Genomic DNA, 19050 nt, shown 5'->3' with positions numbered 1-19050 from the left:
CCCTACACCCATTTGATAGGAAATGCTATCAATTTGTTGAGATACTTTTATTTACACAGATCCCGTATTTTGAAACTTAAACTCCAGTTCTGGTATTTACATGCAGCACTAAGTTCTTCTGTGCAGCAGGACACCCTTGCTGGCCCACTAACTCCTGGGCAGTGTTTCATCAGCAGCTCCTGCACAGCCTGTCCCTCAACAGTAACCGAGGGTCACCTCAGCCCTGCAGGAGGGAATTCACATCACCTCCTTCCTGAGAGAATGAACATTCCCAACTGCAGCATGAGGCAAGGGAATGTGTAAAAAATTAAAGACTGAAAATCAGTCCCTGACTGACAGCAAGATCTGAAGATGCTGCTGAAGGCACCAAGATCTAAAGCTGACATCCCCAAATGACAGCAACACAAATGCAACCAAGCCTGGATTCATAGTTTTGAATTCCAGACCTAAATCCATTGTACCAACCTCTCAGCTCATTCACACTGATTTAAAGAAGTTACATTCAGATATTTACTATTCATAGAACGCAGCTTCATTTACAACACGTGCTGTTCTGTGGCGTTCTGCTGGTTATTACAGCTGTTCCAAGCCCCCTGCCATGGGCAGGGATACCTTCCACAAGATCTAGTTGCTCAAACCCCATCCAACAGGATCCAACCAGGCCTTGAGCACTGCCAGGGATGGGGCATCCACAGCTTCTCGGGGCAACCTGAGCCAATGCCTCACCACCCTCCAGCAGAAAAAAATTCTCCCTTACATTTAGTCTAAACCTAAACCGTTCAGCTTAAACCCATTGGCCCTCGTCCTGCAGCTACAGGCCCTCATAAAAAGTCCCTCTCCATCTTTCTTGCACCACTTAAGTCCTGACAGGCTGCAAGGAGGTCTCCACAGAGACTTCTCCAGATTGAGCCATCCCAACTCTCCCAGCCTGTCTCCGCAGCTGCTCCATCCCTCTCATCATCTTCCTGGCCTTCCCTGGACTTGATCCAACAGGTCTGTGCCCTTCTCACGCTGGGAGCTCCAGAGCTGGATGCAGCGCTCCAGGTGGAGAATCACCAGAGCGCGGCAGAGGGGCAGAACCCCCTCCCTCACCCACGGCCCGCTGAATGGGATGCAGGATACGCCCGGATTTCTGGGCTGGGAGCTCAGCGCCAGCTCAGCCCCAACTTTCCATCCACCAGCACCCCCAATTCCTTCCGTGCCGGGCTGGAGGACAAACCCCAGCGCAGAACCCCACACGGGAGCAGCTGCTCCCCGCCAGGGCTGTTCCCTCCCACACCACGGCAGCTCCCTGGGAAGCGGCGGGAATACCGCCGGGCACAGCGGGAATAGCGCCGGGCACAGCGGGAATAGCGCCGGGCACAGCGGGAATCCCGCCGAGCACAGCGGGAATAGCGCCGGGCACAGCGGGAATACCGCCGGGCACAGCGGGAATAGCGCCGGGCACAGCGGGAATACCGCCGGGCACAGCGGGAATACCGCCGGGCATAGCGGGAATAGCGCCGGGCACAGCGGGAATAGCGCCGGGCACAGCGGGAATACCGCCGGGCACAGCGGGAATACCGCCGGGCACAGCGGGAATACCGCCGGGCACAGCGGGAATACCGCCGGGCACAGCGGCTCCGAGGACACGCGGTGTCCCCGCTCCCCCCTCCCGGCTCCCGCCGCCTCCATCCAGCCCCTTCCCGTCCCGCGGCCCCGCACTCACCCGGGCAGGAGGGAGGATCGCGTGGGATCGGGGCGGGCCGGGATGGATCGGGGCAGGCAGGGGAGGCGAGGCCAGGCAGGATGTGCCGGCTGGAAGCGGGAGGCGGTCCTGCCGCGCTGGGAGTCACGGGAGGAGCCGCTTCCGGGCGGCCAGTAGGAAATCCGGCGGCATTCCAGTGTCATTCCAGTGTGTATTCCAGTAGGAACGCAGCAGCACTAAGGTTAATCAATCTGCTTCATCCAACGGTGCCTGGGCTTCAGCTGCGTTATTTATTTTTTTTTCCTGGACCAAAAATCTTCTTCTAGAGTCTCCCTGAGTCTCCCTCAAAGAAAACTTTGGAATCCTCACCGAGCACGTGAAAACTTCCAGAAATATTTTTGGATGCCTGTTAATGGTTTGGTTTACGTTGGCTAATGATGTCAGAAACAAAAGAAAATGTTAGGTAGGCTTTGCTGAAGCTTTGTTCTTGTGTACTGGCTTGAAGGATACGAAGCAGAACTAGCAGAAATAAAAAAGGTGGATTTTGGAAACCTCAGCAGCCTTACAGTGCACGGCTGATGTTGGTACAAAGTTACACTGCCATAAGTGTAACTAGAAGGACCTTTCAATGACAGGTAAGAGAGGGGACTGTGTCCTGTCAACAACTTAAGGAGGGAGAATAACAGAGCCTTGCACATCTCCAACACCAGTTCAAACCCTTCCCTTTACGGAAAGTGGTTTTCAGTCTTGTTCCTCCTCACAGTGTGGTTGTTACACAGTCATAACTTCTGCTTCCCTGGCACTAGCTGGATCCTTTGGAACAAATGTCGTGATTCCAGTGGGTTCTGCATTCATGGATGCATCCAGCAAGTTCCTGTGTGCTGAGCAGAGAAAGTGGCAAAGTATAATATATAGAAAAGGGGGATGGAGGAGAGAAAAAGGCAAACGCTGCTCTAAAGTCCTTGTTCCTTTCCCACCTGGACCACTCTGTCGCCAGCTGACCAAAATATCCTGGTCACTTGAACATGAAATAAGGATTAATCAGCATGTGGCTGGGTTACCAGCAGAGAGATTTTGCCAGGGGTGAACCTACAGCTGTCCTAATTGTAGAAATGTGTACAAATTAGATAAAAAAATTTAAGTTTCTCTAGAAAGCTTTTTTTTTCATAGGCCTGTGAGCTTCAAAGAAAAAGAAGACAATCTCCACTTTCTAATTCTCAGTTCATCACTACATCCCTCAACATCCAGGACATTTTGCAAAACTTATTAAACTTCAAATATTTTAATGTAAATGCTCACCAATAGTTGGGATATTCAAAGTGAAAAATAGGTCACTGTCATGAAATTCTCTTTATTTCTTTCATGAGAATTAGCAAGCTTTGAAGAAGGAAGTAGTTCTCCAGACTTAAAAGGTTGCATCACCTAAATTAACACTCACAGGATGTTTTCTCACTACAGATGGGCGTACAAGCAGATGCTAAAAATAGAGAGGCCACATCCTGCACCTCAGCCGGTCACAGACACCATTAAAAGATGTTATTTCTGTTCCAAAAATCCACAAAGTACCTCAGCCTAACTGCCTGAACACCATCAGGGTGAATACTCAAACAAATACACATTTACATAATGGCTGTGGTGTTTTTAATTTGCTGTGGGACATAAACCCCACACATCTGACCGGTGGTGCTGGACAAGATCGTCCAGTGACGAAGGCAAGTGCTTCCAACTCCAGGGCTGTCTCTTGAGCCGCCTCTAGAGTAGAATATCAGGGAATATCTCCGCATCTCTGTTCCTTCCTGCGATAGCCTCCATCCCTTCCCCAAGCTCTGGCAGTCCTGGTGGACTGCAGGCAGATTAGCCTCTGCCTAAGGGACAAAATCCAGCCTAAACGGCAAGGACTTCAAGTATTTCAGTTTAGAGCCAGTAGGGCACTGCAGTACTGTTGTGTAAACACTAAATAAGGAGAAGGGGAAGGAAGAAAATAGAAATTTTTTTTTTTGGTTGCAAATAGGTTTTTTTCACGTGGGGTGAGGGTGGATATTTGGGAAAGGTTCTTCCCTCGGAGGGTGGTTGGCACTGGACCAGGCTCCCCAGGGCAGTGGTCACAGCACCAAGGCTGGCAGAGTTCAGGCACACGGTGTGACTCTTGGGGTCGGTCCTGTGCCGGGCAAAGGCTTGGACTCGACGCTCCTCGTGGGTCCCTTCCACCTCAGCACGTTCTGTGACGGTGCGATGAGTTCCCTCTCTTTCAACACTTTTGTTCTTTTCAGGGCTCCTCGCTGCCCGGGGCCCGAAGCCCGCCTTCCGCGCGCCTGCTTCCCTGCCCGTTGTGGCGGCCGCAGCCAGGCGCTGAGTGCCCGCTCCCGGGCGGGCACGGCCGCTCGCTCCAGGAGTGGGGGGGCAGCGCCGGCGCCCCGAGGATTCCCGGGATTCCCTCGGCGGTTTCCAGGCAACGCTCCCCGCGCGCTCCTCGCTCCAGGGCCGAACGTGCGCAGCCAATGGGAGGCGGCGGAGTGGGCGGGGCGAGGCGGGGATTGGGCGGGGCGGGGGCGGGGCCGAGAGGGGCGGTTGGTGGGGTTTGGGTGGGAGCGGGCGGGGCCGGGAGCGGGAGCGCTGCCGCTGAGCGGCCCCCGGGCAGCGGCCCCCGGGGAAGAGACCCCCGGCCTGTGGCCCCCGGAGCGCGGCTCCGAGGGAGAGACCCCCCGTGCGCGGCCCCCGGCGAGTGGCCGCTGCTGAGCGGCTCCCAGTAAGTGACAGCCGGTGAGCGACTCGCGGTGAAGAAGCCCAGGTAAGTGACCCCTGGGGAGGGACCCCCGGTGAGCGACCCGCGGTGAACAACCCCTGGCAAGTGACCCCCGGGCAGGGAACCCCGGTAAGTGACCCCCGAGGAGGGACCCCCGGTGAGTGAGCCCCCGGTGCGCGGCCCCCGGGGGTGTCTGTCCGGGGCTGGGCGCGTTCCTTCCCCGTGCAGAGCCGAGCGGGGCCGTGGCGGGAGCGGGGCCGGAGCGGAGCCGGCCGGGGGGGCAGAGGGGAGCCCTGAGCCGCCTTCTGCCGAGGGGGCTGCTGGAAAGGAGCCTGCGCTGGGAGGAGCGGGGGACGTGGCCCGAGGCTGAGGCAGGGGAGCTTCAGGTCAGCTCCTGGAGAAAGGTTTCTCCCTGTGTTTTTCGGGGGGGGCTCGGGCACTGCAATGGGTTGCCCAGGCGGAGCCAGCACCCCGGCAGGTGTTTCAGAGGCTCCTGCATCTGGCCATGGCTGACACGCTTTAGGGGTTTGGGGGTTGCTGGGGCAGTGCTAGACTGACAGATGGACTTGATGGAATCATGGAACGTGCTGAGTTGGGAGGGTCCCACCAGCACCGTGGAGTCCAGCTCCTGAGTTTTAGGCACCACTAAAGGAACTGAATCTGCATCGAGCTGTTTGGCTCCAAAAACTCTTCTGCCCCTAGTCTACACTGCCAAGTAAAACAAAACAGACCGTGCAAAATAGAGGCCTGTGTTCCCCCCAAAGGGAAGGCAGGCAGTTACAAACCAGGACAGTAAATCAAAGCTCAGAGCTTACATTCATGGTCCCCACAGTTGTATGACACATCAAACCAGTCCTCTGTTCATTACCCATGTAGAACTCTCATCAGGAACCCCAAACTTTCTTGTGTGTATTTGTATAGATATGTATAGATATGTATAGGTAGATAGATATACACACATAGATATGTATAGGTATATATTTGTGTGTATCTCTGTAAGATTCTGTATCTTTGGATGTGATATTGGCATGCTATTGTTGTGTGGCAACAAGTGGACTTAAAAGGTTGCAACACTTTAGGAGATCACCTTTCTGCTTATGGGTCCTATTTTTTAAAGAAGGTATCAAGAAAAGAACTCTTTAGCCAAATATAAGTTAAGACATTAATCACAGCAAATGTATTGTTTTTTATTTCCAATTGTACAACAAGTCATTCAACTATTTGCATACTCCAAAGCTGGGTTGGAAACTTCTCCCTCAGAAATAAGACAAACTGTTTTCCGAGGCTGTTACTGACAGCCATGGCAGAGTTTCCAATAACAACTCCCCATTCTTGAAATGCAAAACCTGAAAAATGAAACAAGCGTTAACCTGGAATTCTTGTTGCCAGCACTGATCTGGACAGAAGTTATTAGAGAGTGGAGCAAAGCTAGCACCACAAACAACCTTGGGCTCTGCATTCGTTGGTCATGGCAACAAAGTTTTGCTTTTCAACCCATCTGCTAAGGAAATCTTGCCAGAACTGTGAGCTTATAACACTACTTTTCTTAAGAAGTTAGGAGGCCTTAATCCAGTGTACACAGATGAGACCCTGAAATAGGAGAGAGTCCAGTTGCTGATGATCAGTGCAGATGAGGAATCAGCTCTGCTGAGTAGACTTCAAGCTTTGTGATTTTTACAAGTGGACTCTTTCAAATCTGTTGTAGAAGAAACAGTCTTTTCTGGTCTATCAACTTTCCACTTTCAGAATACTGGAGTTTATCCCTCAAATTCAGCCTGTAGCTTCAAAAGATAAAAATCCTTACAGGAAACCTTTCAGCCTCAGTAGCCAATTGCAACATGCCCAGGGAAGTTCAGCAACAGCACCATTCATTAAATGAACTGTTCTGGACCAGCCGTCCCAGAGAGATTGAGCTCCAGTGCTAAACCCCATAGAGTGCCAAGTGCCATAAGAGCTGATTTTTGGCTTTGCTGAGATTCTCTCTGGTTTCCTTTGGTGTAGCTGGCACATCTGGAGCAAAGGGTCTGGGCAAAAGTACATCCTTAGAAGGGTCCAGTACAAATCATGTGACAAGATTAGCAATTTCTCTAACTGAGGAAGTATATTAGATACAGGAATGTATTTTTCTACCTCCTCTTTCCGCACTGCTGCTGTATTCCTTCATCATGCCCTGTGAGCAGTCCCAGTGTTCTGTGACTGACGCCATAAGGGACTTGCTAACAGGGAACAAACACCTCCGAGACAAAAGGTGCCACCACAGAAAGCTCTTGCTGCCCAAGAAGAGCCCAGGCTGCCCCAATGACTACACCTGAAGCCAAAGGATCCAGATTTTCTTTTCTGGTAGAAAGAGCTACTGTTCCCTTTTTTCAGTCCTCTGCTGCAATGGCAGGTCCCATGTTTTGAGAAATTGAATCCAAATGAAGGTTCCTCCTAAACAAAAGGTGCCACCCCAGAAAGTCTTGCTGCTGAAGAAGTGACCAGTCTTTCCCACACACTGCACCTCAAACCCAAAGCTTCCAGACTTTTTTTCCTGGTGGATAGTGGTGCTGTTCCCTTTTTTCTGCCCTGCGCTGCAATGGCCGGTCCCACCTCCTGGAAAATTGAATCCAACTGAAGATTCCTGCCAGACAAAAGATGCCACCACAGGAAACTCTTGCTGCCCAAGAAGTGCCCAGGCTGCCCCAACAACTGCACCTCAAAGCCAAAGCTTCCAGACTTTTTTCCTGGTGGAAAGAGCTGCTGTTCCCTTTTTTCAGCCCTGCTCTGCAATGGCCGGTCCCACCTCCTGAAAACTTCAATCCAAATGAAGATTCCTGCCAGACAAAAGGTGCCACCACAGAAAGTCTTGCTGCCCAAGAAGTGCCCAGGCTGCCCCACCAAATGAACCTCAAAGTCAAACCTTCCAGACTTTTTTTTCCTGATGGAAAGAGCTGCTAATTCCCTTTTTTTTGGCCCACTCCTGAATAGGTCAAAGTAACACCCAAAATAGACTCCAGATAAAGATTCCTGCCAGACAAAAGTTGCCACCACAGGAAGCTCTTGCTGCCCAAGAAGTGCCAGGCTGCCCCAACAACTGCACCTCAAAGCCAAAGGATCCAGACTTTTTTTCCTGGTCGAAAGAGCTGCTGTTCCCTTTTTTCAGGCCTGCGCTGCAATGGCCGGTCCCACCTCCTGAAAAATTTACTCCAAATGAAGATTCCTGCCAGACAAAAGGTGCCAACAGAGAAAACTCTTCCTGCCCAAGAAGTGCCCAGGCTGCCCCAACATCTACACCTGAAGCCAAAGCTTCCAGACTTTTTTTCCTGGTGGAAAGAGCTGCTCTTCCCTTTTTTCAGCCCTGCTCTGCAATGGCCGGTCCCACCTCCTGGAAAATTGAATCCAACTGAAGATTCCTGCCAGACAAAAGGTGCCACCACAGGAAGCTCTTCCTGCCCAAGAAGTTCCCAGCCTGCACGAACTACACCTTAAGCCAAAGCTTCCATCTATTTTTTCCTGGTGGAAGGAGATGCTGTTCCCTTTTCTGTGCCCTGCGCTGCAATGACCGGTCCCACCTCCTGAAAAATTCAATCCAAATGAAGATTCCTGACTAACAAAAGGTGCCACCACAGAAAGTTCTTGCTGCCCAAGAAGTGCCCAGGCTACCCTAACAACTGCACTTCAAAGCCAAAGCTTCCAGTCTTTTTTTCCTGGTGGAAAGAGCTGCTGTTCCCTTTTTTCAGCCCTGTGCTGCAATGACCTGTCCCACTTTCTGGAAAATTGAATCCAAATAAAGATTCCTGCCAGACAAAAGGTGCCACCACAGGAAGCTCTTCCTGCCCAAGAAGTGCCTAGGCTGCCCCAACAACTACACCTGAAGCCAAAGCTTCCAGACATTTTTTCCTGGTGGAAAAGAGCTGATATTCCCTTTTTTCTGCCCTGCGCTGCAATGGCCTGTCCCACCTCCTCAAAAATTGAATGCAACTGAAGATTCCTGCCAGACAAAAGGTGCCAACACAGAAAGCTCTTGCTGCCCAAGAAGTGCCCAGGCTGCCCCAACAACTACACCTGAAGCCAAAGCTTCCAGACTTTTTTTCCTGGTGGAAAGAGCTGCTGTTCCCTTTTTTCAGCCCTGCTCTGCAATGGCCGGTCCCACCTCCTGGAAAATTGAATCCAACTGAAGATTCCTGCCAGACAAAAGTTGCCACCACGGAAAACTCTTGCTGCCCAAGAAGTGCCCAGGATGCCTCAATAAGTGCCCCTGAAGCCAAAACTGCCAGACTTTTTTTCCTTAGGGAAAGAGCTGCTGTTCCCTTTTCTCAGCCCTGTGCTGGAATGGCCTGTCCCATCTCTTGAAAACTGAAACCAAATAAAGAATCATGCCAGACAAAAGGTGCCACCACAGAAAGCTCTTTTTTGCCCAAGAAGTTCCCAGGCTGTACCAACTACACCTAAACCCAAAGCTTCCAGACTTTTTTTCCTTACGGAAAACTTCTGTTTCCTTTTTTCAGCCCTGCGGTGCAATGACCGGTCCCACCTCCTGAAAAATTGAATCCAACTGAAGATTCCTGCCAGACAAAAGGTGCCACCACAGAAAGTTCTTGCTGCCCCAGAAGAGCTCAGGCTGCCCCAACAACTGCACCTGAAGCCAAAGCTTCCAGACTTTTTTTCCTGGTGGAAAGAGCTGCTGTTCCCTTTTCTCAGCCCTGTGATTTAATCGCCGGTCCCACCTCCTCAAAAATTGAATCCTACTGAAGATTCCTGCCAGACAAAAGGTGCCACCACAGAAAGTTCTTGCTGCCCAAGAAGTGCCCAGGCTGCCCCATCAACTGCACCTGAATCCAGAGGATCCAGAGTTTTTTTCCTGGTGGAAAGAGCTGCTGTTCCCTTTTTTCAGCCCTGCTCTGCAGTGGCCGATCTCACTGAAACAGGAGGCCAGGCCCAAAAGAGTTAAGTAAGAAATCTGGGCCTGCTAACAGGCTACCAACATCCAAGATGATCTGTGTTCGTTCTGTTCTACTTATTGGACCAAAGCTTCAGAGAATAGTACAAGAACATGTAATAGGACTAGAAGCAATAAATTAGAAATATAACAGGATCAGGTAGACGTTTGAATAGGAGAAACAGGCCGGGAGCCAGGGCTTTTCCCAAGCTTCAGTGAGCGGGTCAAGAACAATGGAAGAGAAGAAGGGTCAGGCTGAAGAAGATGAGTTTATGCCCCCAGACCCCCCAAAATTGAGGGCCAAGAGAAGCACTGTCCCAAGCCCCGCCTGAACTCCAGCTATACTCCACCTATTATTAATATGCATTGATAGATGTTGTAATCACTTGAATATGCATTTAATCACATCTGAAGATTGTATAAAAATGCTGATTTTGTGTGAAGCCTTTGAGCAAGTTTGTCCAGCGCGAACTGCCTTGCTCCCAGCATCGAATAAACAAATACCTTGCTGCTTAGAGATAAAAAAAAAATCTCTGAGCAGTTTCTCGGACCGATTTTTCGGGTTCACTTGGCGACCTGCAGCAGCACACCTTCTCCACCCGGCTGCGGAATCCCCCGGAGGACGGGACCCCCTTGGGCGCCCTCGGGTAAGTTTTTCTACCCGAAGGGGCTCCCTTCTTCGGTGGCTTCTTGCGGGGGCTGGACAAGAACACTGCCTATTGATAAAAGGTATTTGTATCTGGTTTCTGGGTTTGTTTGTTCTGGTTCTGGATACCCGTGAGTCGAGGCGGGACGCCGTCTCGCAGGGGACATGGGAGAGGACGCTCTCCCGGGGGAATATCCCCTCTGGTCTGGTCTGGTCTGGTTTTGTTTGTATTTGGCCAAGTATTGTTATTGTGTACCTGATATATCTTGCTTACCTTGAAACATCCAGGAGCACATAGTTAAAGGTATTATCATGCTAAGAGTTGCTATATGAGAGGTAGTGCTGAAGAGTTAACTATAAGCACATCACTTTGGATAAGACCTAGAATTAAGATTTGTCAGTTTTGCAACTGTTAGTTATATGTATGAGCCTTGTGTAACAGATGTAAGGTTTGCCTCCCCGACAGACAAGGTTGGGTAGAACCAGTGTGCATATTGCAGAAAAGAGGGACACTGGAAGCAAGAATGCCCTGAATTAACAGGTGGAAATACAGGCATAGGAGGGGCTGTTGTTGCTTACAGAGTACTGAGTGAAGGGGGGGCCGGCAGGCCAGTGCTAGGGGACCTGCTGGTAAAAATTAAACTAGGGGAAGAAAAAGAAGAATTAGATTTTCTAATTGATACCAGGGCTACATTTTCTGTTTTGAATTAATACCTAAAAATGATAAATATGTTTAAGTCGTGGGTGCCACTGGCCAATCAGAAAAGCTTTCTTTTGAAACCCCTAAAGTTCAAAATTGGAAAACAAATGGGAGTGCATCAGTTTTGGTATTTACCAAATTTATCCAAACTGGTATTGGGCAGAGACCTACTAGAAAATCTGGGAGCTGTAATAGAATTCAAACAAGGTAAAATTGAACTTAAGGTAAAGGAAGAACAATTAATAGCAGCTCTGAGTTTAGCAATGAGCTATGTGGAGCCAAGCCAGGGTAATTCAAATGTCAATCAAATTTTAGATCAGGTATACCCAGGAGTTTGGGCTTTTGAAACACCAGGAAAGTCAAAAAGAGCAGCTCCCATTGAAATAGAATTACAGACAGGAGCAAACCCAGTAGTTAGGAAGCAATATGCACTGAAGCTGGAAGATAGAAGAGGAATTGAGCCAATAATAGACAACTTTTTGAAATTAAGGTTTTGTAGAGTGTGAATCAGATTGCAACACCCCAATTTTACCAGTCAAAAAGACAAATGGAACACATAGGTTGGCTCAGGATTTAAGAGCAGTAAATAAAATAGCTAAAACATACATGCAGCTGTTGCAAACCTATATACCTTATTAACAATATTAAAAGAAAGTGTAATTTGGTTCACAGTATTAGACTTAAGAGATGCCTTTTTCTGCCTTCCCTTAACACAGGAAAGTCAAAGGATATTTGCCTTCAAGTGGGAAAATCCCACCACAGGAAGGAAAACTCAGCTCATTTGGACAGTGTTACCTTAAGGGTTAGAAAATATTCCCACAATTTTGGGAATTAATTAGCTAAAGAATTGGAACAATGTCAGTCACCACCGGGAAAGGGTGTACTTTTATAATATGTGAATGATCTATTGACTGTTACTGAAAAACAAGGAGAATGTGTTCAATGGACAGTACCAAATATGCCTTTGGCATAGTTCACACTCATGGAGCAATTTGGAAAAAAGAGGACTTTTAACTCTTCAAGGAAAAGTTGTGGAATATACTGAAGAAACTCTATGATTATTAGAAGCTGTACAACTCCCCTCTCAGGTGGCAATTATGCACTGCCAAGGACACCTGAAAGGTAACACTGTCCTGGAAATAAGAAACAGAAAAGCTGATGCAGAAGCTGAATTAGCTGCTGCAAGAAGGAAAGAACTATCAGTAGCAGCTTTAGTGCTAGAAGAACTAGACACAGATCAACAGGTAGAATATCAAGAAACAGATTAAAAGTGGATACATGAAAATGAAGGTAAGGTGTTAGACAATAGATGAGGTTAACTAAAAAAAGGTCAGTTAATACTGTTAGAAAAATTAGTGTGGCAATTTGTAAAAATAGACCATGATAAAACTATTGGGGCTTAGACTCACTCTATTAGCATTTAAGGACTAGAGTAGCAGGACCAAATTTATTTACCACAATAGAGCAAGTCGCATCCCAATGTGAACTTTGTCTTTAATACTGGAACAAAAATACACCAAAGGGTAATAAGTAAAGGGCATTTCCCAGGTGAAATTTGGCAAATTAATTTCTCTGAGCTCCCAAGAAAAGGGGGGGGGTCCTGTTATCTCTTAGTTTTGACTGACACATTTTCTGGATGGCCTGAAGCTTTCCCATGTAGAAAAAAAATGAATCAAAAGGAGTGGTTAAAGTCTTGTTGAATGAGATTATACCATGGTTTGGAATGCCTAAGAGCATCTCTTCAGAGAGAGGTTCACACTTTTGTGCATGAATTGTACAAGCAGTAAGTAAAGCACTAAAAATCAATTGGCAACTGCATATGCCCTACAGACTCCAAGCAAATGGGCAAGTAGAAAAGATGAATGTAAAATATGTCAAGAAACAAATTTTCATTGGTATCAAGCTTTACCTATTGCTTTAATCAGGCTAAGGGTCAAGCCAAGATCAAAAGGGAAACTGAGTCCATTTGAAATTCTATTGGGCAGACCCTACATGATGCAAACTGTGAATAGTGAAGCTGTAGATCAAATCAGTAATCAATATGTGTGTGATCATGTTATGGCTGTAGGGAAACAATTGCAGAAAAATGCTACAGTGGTGTTAGAGCACCAACCCAAGCAGCCTGATTGTAAGTTACATCCATTCAACCCTGGTGATCAGGTATATGTTAAGAATCTTTCAGGAGATCCACCACGCGAGAAGTGGGATGGACCCCAGCAGGTGCTGATGACCACCTTCACAGTGATCTGGGTGAAAGAGAAACCCACGTGGATCCACTGCTCTCGAGTCAAGAGGGTTCCAGAGGAAGCATGGACCTCGGGAGAGGAATCATCTACTATCAAGCCTCCTCAATGCTGATCTTTGGACTGATAAGTACATTGGTGTTAAATCAAACTCTTGCCCAAAAATCATTATGGTCTCAGGCCTATAATGGGAATTCTAGTCTATGATTTGCTATAAATACAGATATTCTGAATTCATCTGAACTGAACCAATACAATGCATCTGTTATAGTCCTCCAAGGAACGAGAGTACTGAATAATTGGTAAAATCCTGGTACCCCATACAATGCGTTTTAATAGGAAAAATTGGAGAATGAACTCGAGTTGGATATAAAGCATATAAATCACCCTCACAGATTACATGATCACCCAAAATTGACATTACTGTACAGAACTCTGTGAAAGTATTTCTTACCTACCCGTTTGACTGCAGAAATGTAATTAGTAGACATGCATGTGATTCTGATCAATGTTGATACACCTTCACTCCAGATAAATCAGTTTCTGTGATGTGTCAATGGACATTCAGGGAAGGAAATATAACCAGGAGATTTATAATTAATGCTTCATCAAGTATTCCAACTACTAAATCTCCTACCACCCCATTGACTAAGACCACCACCAGTTCTACAACTCCTTCTTTAGCCTGTGAGAGTGTCCACAATTTAACTTCTGCTGGACCTTACATGATTAGACACTCAAATGAGCAGAAGCTGTTGTCAGATCCCACATATTCACTGAAGAGGGTTCAAATAAACCTTCAAGTAAACATATCAAACATACAAAAAGATTGTCAGCCCTGTATTCAACAAAGCCTTAAAGGCTGGCATGCATAGATGATGGCCAGATCCCCTCGTACCAGAATTCAAAGAGATGTAACCGGATGGTTTGGCACAGGATTAAGTGTATTAAACACCATAGATCAAGAAGTATTAGTGAATAAACTAAGTGCTGTCACATCTGATCTAGGAAAATTCAAAGTCCCTTTAAGATCATCTTTGCTCACTTTGGCAGAAACACAGTCATTGGCAGTTAAATTGATAACATTAGTAGCTAACCACACTGCAAAAGATTTCACCAAAATTATTGACTATGCTGGTGTCATCCATAAAAGGTTTGCACTTGCAATACAGTGTCTCCAAACTCAACAGTGGGTACAATCTGTAGCTGCAAGAATATTAAGGGAAGGAACTTCAGGAATATTGCCACAAGAAGTAAGAGAAATAATAGCTAGAAACAGTTCTACTACACAGTTTGAGAAAAATTACCAGGCGTGGTGGCAGTTAGGGAACTTCACTTACAACCCTCAACATGAACAAATTGAAGCTTATGTACTCACTATCAGTGCAGCTAAAGAAAAGACCATCTTTCCTATCCTGATATTAGGAGCCATACACCAAAATGTAATTGTCAGACCCATAGACCATAATGTTTGGGCAAGTTATGATCACACCAAGAAAAAGTGACAGACAGTCAGTCCCGAGGCATGTATTCCTAAAGGACAATTAGGATATATCTGTGAAAATGCTGTCGTAAGAAATGAAGATTTATGCTTAGATACTGAAGATAGTGTGTGTACCTTTGAAATGCTTCCCCATGCTAAAACCCAATCACAAGTCTATTACGTAGGAAATGGATGTGCATGTGTTAGAACCTTTTGTGTTAATTTTACCATAGATACTTGTCATGAAGTAGTGAGTGGTACTAATTTTTTTGTTTTACTAAAATAATAGGCTGTGACTTTGATTATATCATTCTAGTGACTACTAGACAACTGATTGAAGCTGATTATACAATGTATCATGATGTGCCGAAATTGCAGACAGGAATGAACATTAATCTTCTAAAGCACTGCTTAAACATCCTGATATAGAAAAACTGGTCCAGGAAGTAAACAGAACGACTAAACGAATGCTCTGGCAAGTAGAACATGACACTGAGAGCATAAAAACCGTTTTAACCAAAGTGGAAAAAGTGAGAGAGCACCACTGGTGGGACATCTTTACAGGATACTCCCCTACAGCATCACAAGTGTTCCACTATTTAATGCATCCAATATTGGGTTTAGGAGTTGGCATGATTCTACTACTGGTCCTAATTGTTTGGCTATGGTACAAATCAACCATCATGGTTAGAAGGATGCAGATAATGTGGGTTGTGATGAATACCTATCAAAATCCATTAGAACTTGATGAAAGAATTTGTAAATTCTAAACAAAAAGGGGGGACTGAAACAGGAGACCAGGCCCAAAAGAGTTAACTAAGAAATTTGGGCCTGCTAACAAGCTCCCAACATCCAAAACGATCTGTGCTTGTTCTGTTCTAGTTACTGGACCAAAGCTTCAGAGAATAGTAAAAGAACATGTAATAGGCCTAGAGGTGATAAATTAGAAATACAACAGGATCAGGTAGACATTTGAATAGGAGAAATAGGCCGGGAGCCAGGGCTTTTTCCAAGCTTCTGTGAGCGGGTCAAGAACAATGGAAGAGAAGAAGGGTCAGGCTGAAGAAGATGAGGTTAAGACCCCAGACCCACCAAAACTGAGGGCCAAGAGAAGCACTGCCCCAAGCCCCGCCTGAGCTCCAGCTATATTATTAATATGCATTGATTAATTATTAATATGCATTGATAGATGTTGTAATCACTTGAATATGCATTTAATCACATCTGAAGATTGTATAAAAATGCTGATTTTGTGTGAAGCCTTTGAGCAAGTTTGTCCAGCGTGAGCTGGCTTGCTCCCAACGTTGAATAAACAAATACCTTGCTGCTTAAAGATAAAAAAGTCTCTGAGCAGTTTCTTGGACCGATTTTTCGGATTCATGACATCATACCATTTCTGTGACATCACACTTCCCATGTGACATCACAGCTCCCCTGTGACATCACATCTTTGTTGTGACATCAAGGATTCTCTATGACATCACATCCATCATATGACATCACATCATATCATCCCTGTGAAATCACATCCTCCCCGTGACATCACAGCTCTCCTGCGACATCACAGCTCCCCTGTGACATCACGTCTTTCCTGTGTCATCACATCTCCCTTATGACGTCACAGTCATCATATGACATCACATCTCTCCTGTGATATCATATAATCCCTGTGACGTCACATCCTCCCCTGTGACCTCACAGCTCTCATGTGACATCACATCTCCCCATGACATCACATCTTCCCCGTGACATCACAGCTCCCCTCTGACATCACACCTCCATTGTGACGTCACATCTCCCCTATGATGTCACAACCATCATATGACATCACACCTCTTCTGTGAAATCATAACATCTCTGTGATGTCACATCCTCTCCTGTGACATCACAACTCCCCTATGACATCACAACCATCATATGATATCACACCTCTCCTTTGATATCGTATCCTCCCTGTGACATCACATCCTCCCCTCTGACATCACATCCTCCCTGTGACATCACATCCTTCCTGTGACATCACATCCTCCCTATGATGTCAGATCCATCAAATGACATCACATTCTTTCTGTGACATCACATCTCTATGACTTCACATCCATCATATGACATCACACCTCTCCTGTGATATCACATCCTCCCCTGTGACATCACATCGTCCCTGTGACATCACACCTCCCCGTGATATCACAGCTCCCCTGTGACATCACATCCAGTCACATCCAGATCCATCCCAAGGTTGGGGGGGTGTGTGAGACAGGCAGAACCACAAATGCCTGCACAGCCCAGAGCAGTCAGTGTGGGGCTGTGCTTGCTGCTGCAGAGACCCCCAGGGAACAAACACAGGCACTAGTTTTGGGGGGGGGGTGTCCCTAAGGAGGACACTTGCCTTATTATTGCTTATTATTTGTAATATCTTATAGATCTATCATAAAACACCTAAGGATGGATTCTATAGAATATGTGCCATAGATATTTGGGTTGGGTCTGGCTGAGCTGCAGTTCAGTTCCCCACAGCAGCCCTCCCAGGGCTGGGCTTGGCATTGGCAGCTGGAAGGGGGTTGAGAACACCCCAGTGTTTTGGCCACTGCTGAGCACAGCACCAACACTGGGACATTCCTTCCTTAGCTGAGGGCAAGAGCCTGGCAGGGGACCCAAGTAGGCCAGCTGAGCCCAACTGACCCAAGGGACATTGCAGACCATGGGAGGTCAGCTCAGCTCTAAAAGCTGAGGCAGGGAGCAGGAGGGGGGCATTCATTGTCTGATGGCTGCCTGCTGAGGAACCGTCCCGCGGACCCAAGCCCTGCTCCTCGGGAGTGGCCGACCATGGCTGCTCATGGGAAGCAGAGAACAAACCCTGCTATCTTTTGCTTTAAATAAACTGCCTTATCTCAACCCACCAGTTGTTTTTTTTTTCCACCTTACTCTCTCCCCTGACCTGCTGGGGAGTGATAGAGTAGCTGGAAGGGCACCTGGTGTCCAGCCAAGGTCAACCCACCACACACCTGAACACTTCCAGAGACTCCACCACCTCCCTGGGCTACTCGTTCCAATGATTGAACACTCTCTCAGTGGAAAAAGGTTTCTTTAATATCTAATATGAACCTTGCCCAAGGCAATTTAAGGCCATTCCCTCACAACCTTTCACTACAGCCTTGGCAGAGAAGACCAACCCCTGCCGCACTAAAACCTCCTTTCAGGTCATTGCAGAGAGCAATGAGCCCAGTTCCCTCAGCCGTCCCTCAGCAGACATGTTTTCCAGAGCCTTCCCCAGCTCCGGTCCCTTCTCTGGACACGCTCCAGCCCCTCAAGGGCCTTTTGGCACTGAGGGGCCAGAACTGGACACAGCACTCCAGGTGGGGCCTCAGCAGTGCCCAGCACAGAGGGGCAATCAGTTCTCTGCTCCTGCTGGCCACACTCTTCTCCACAAAGGCCACGATGCCCTTGGCCTTCTTGCCCCCCTGGGCACACTCTGCCTCATATCCAGCCACTGTCAAGCAGCACTCCCAAGTCCCTTCCTGCTGAGCAGCTCTCCAGCCCCTCTGCCCCCAGCCTGGAGCGTTCCAGGGGGTTGTTGGGAGCCAAGGGCAGGCCCTGAAACGTGGCCTTATTGATCCAGCCTGTCCAGATCCCTCTGCAGAGCCTTCCTGCCCTCCAGCACATCCAAAATCAAACACAACGTGGTGTTGTCCATGACTTTCCTGAGGGGGCACTTGATCCCCTGGCCCAGATCATCCAGAATGATGTTAAACAGGAGCAGCCCCAACCCTGAGCCCTTGGGAACCCCACTAGTGACCAGCCCCACCTGGATTTCCTTCCATTCCCCACCACTCCCTGGGCCATCAGACACTTTGTCACCCAGCAAACAGTTCCCCAGGCAAGCCATGAGCAGCCAGTTTGTGCAGGAGATGCTGGGGGAGATGGTGCCAAAGGCTTTCTGGAATTCCACAGAGACACATCCCCAGCCTTTCCCTCAGCTGCTGAGCGGGTCCTTTGTCAGAGAAGGAGATGAGGTTGGTCAGGCAGGACCTGCCTTTCCCAACCCCACGCTGGCTGGGCCTGATCCCCTGGTTGTCCTGCCCCTGCCATGGGATGGCACTGAGGAGGATCTGCTGCATGGACTTCCCCGGTCCTGAGGTCAATGGGACAGGCCAGGAGTTGCCCAGATGCTCCTTTTGGCCCCTCCTGGGGATGGGCATCCCATGTGCTTGTTGCCAGTCAGCTGGGACTTGTGCAGTTGTGCAGCACTGCTGGGGAATGAGTGAGAGTGGCTTGGCCAGCTCCTTCTCCAGCTCCCTCAGGACTCTTGGCTGCATCCCATGTGGGCCCAGGCACTTGGGGGGGTCTCACTGGCAGAGCAGGTCACTGACCATTTCCTTCTGCATTGTGGGGGCTTCACTCAGCTCCCCATCACCAGCTTCCAGCCAAAGCCTGCCTGCCAGGTGTCCAAGGGGTCAGTTCTGCTGCCCCCTCCTTCCTTCCCCCACAATGGAAAACTCCCTCATTTTTGGTCCCTGTGCCCCAGATGGCTCCGACCACCCCCTCACCCACCAGTCCCACAATCATGGAATGCTTTGGCTTGGGAGGGGCCTTCAAGGGCATCTCAGCACCCTCAGATTCAAGATTTCCT

At 48.1% G+C, this 19050-nt stretch overlaps 1 protein-coding gene across 1 annotated transcript in view; it reads left to right on the top strand.

Moving 5' to 3' along the window:
* Window positions 1-19050, top strand: part of LOC135405542 (zinc finger protein 239-like) — a 211939-nt gene that overhangs the window by 177131 nt on the left and 15758 nt on the right. The gene's annotated exons all lie outside the window — the stretch shown is intronic.

Source organism: Pseudopipra pipra, chromosome W (genome assembly GCF_036250125.1).
Source record: "Pseudopipra pipra isolate bDixPip1 chromosome W, bDixPip1.hap1, whole genome shotgun sequence".
NCBI classification, from domain to species: Eukaryota; Metazoa; Chordata; class Aves; order Passeriformes; family Pipridae; genus Pseudopipra; species Pseudopipra pipra.
The sequence above is the reverse complement of the archived record's forward strand: the minus strand, read 5'-3'. Positions and strand labels throughout refer to the sequence as shown.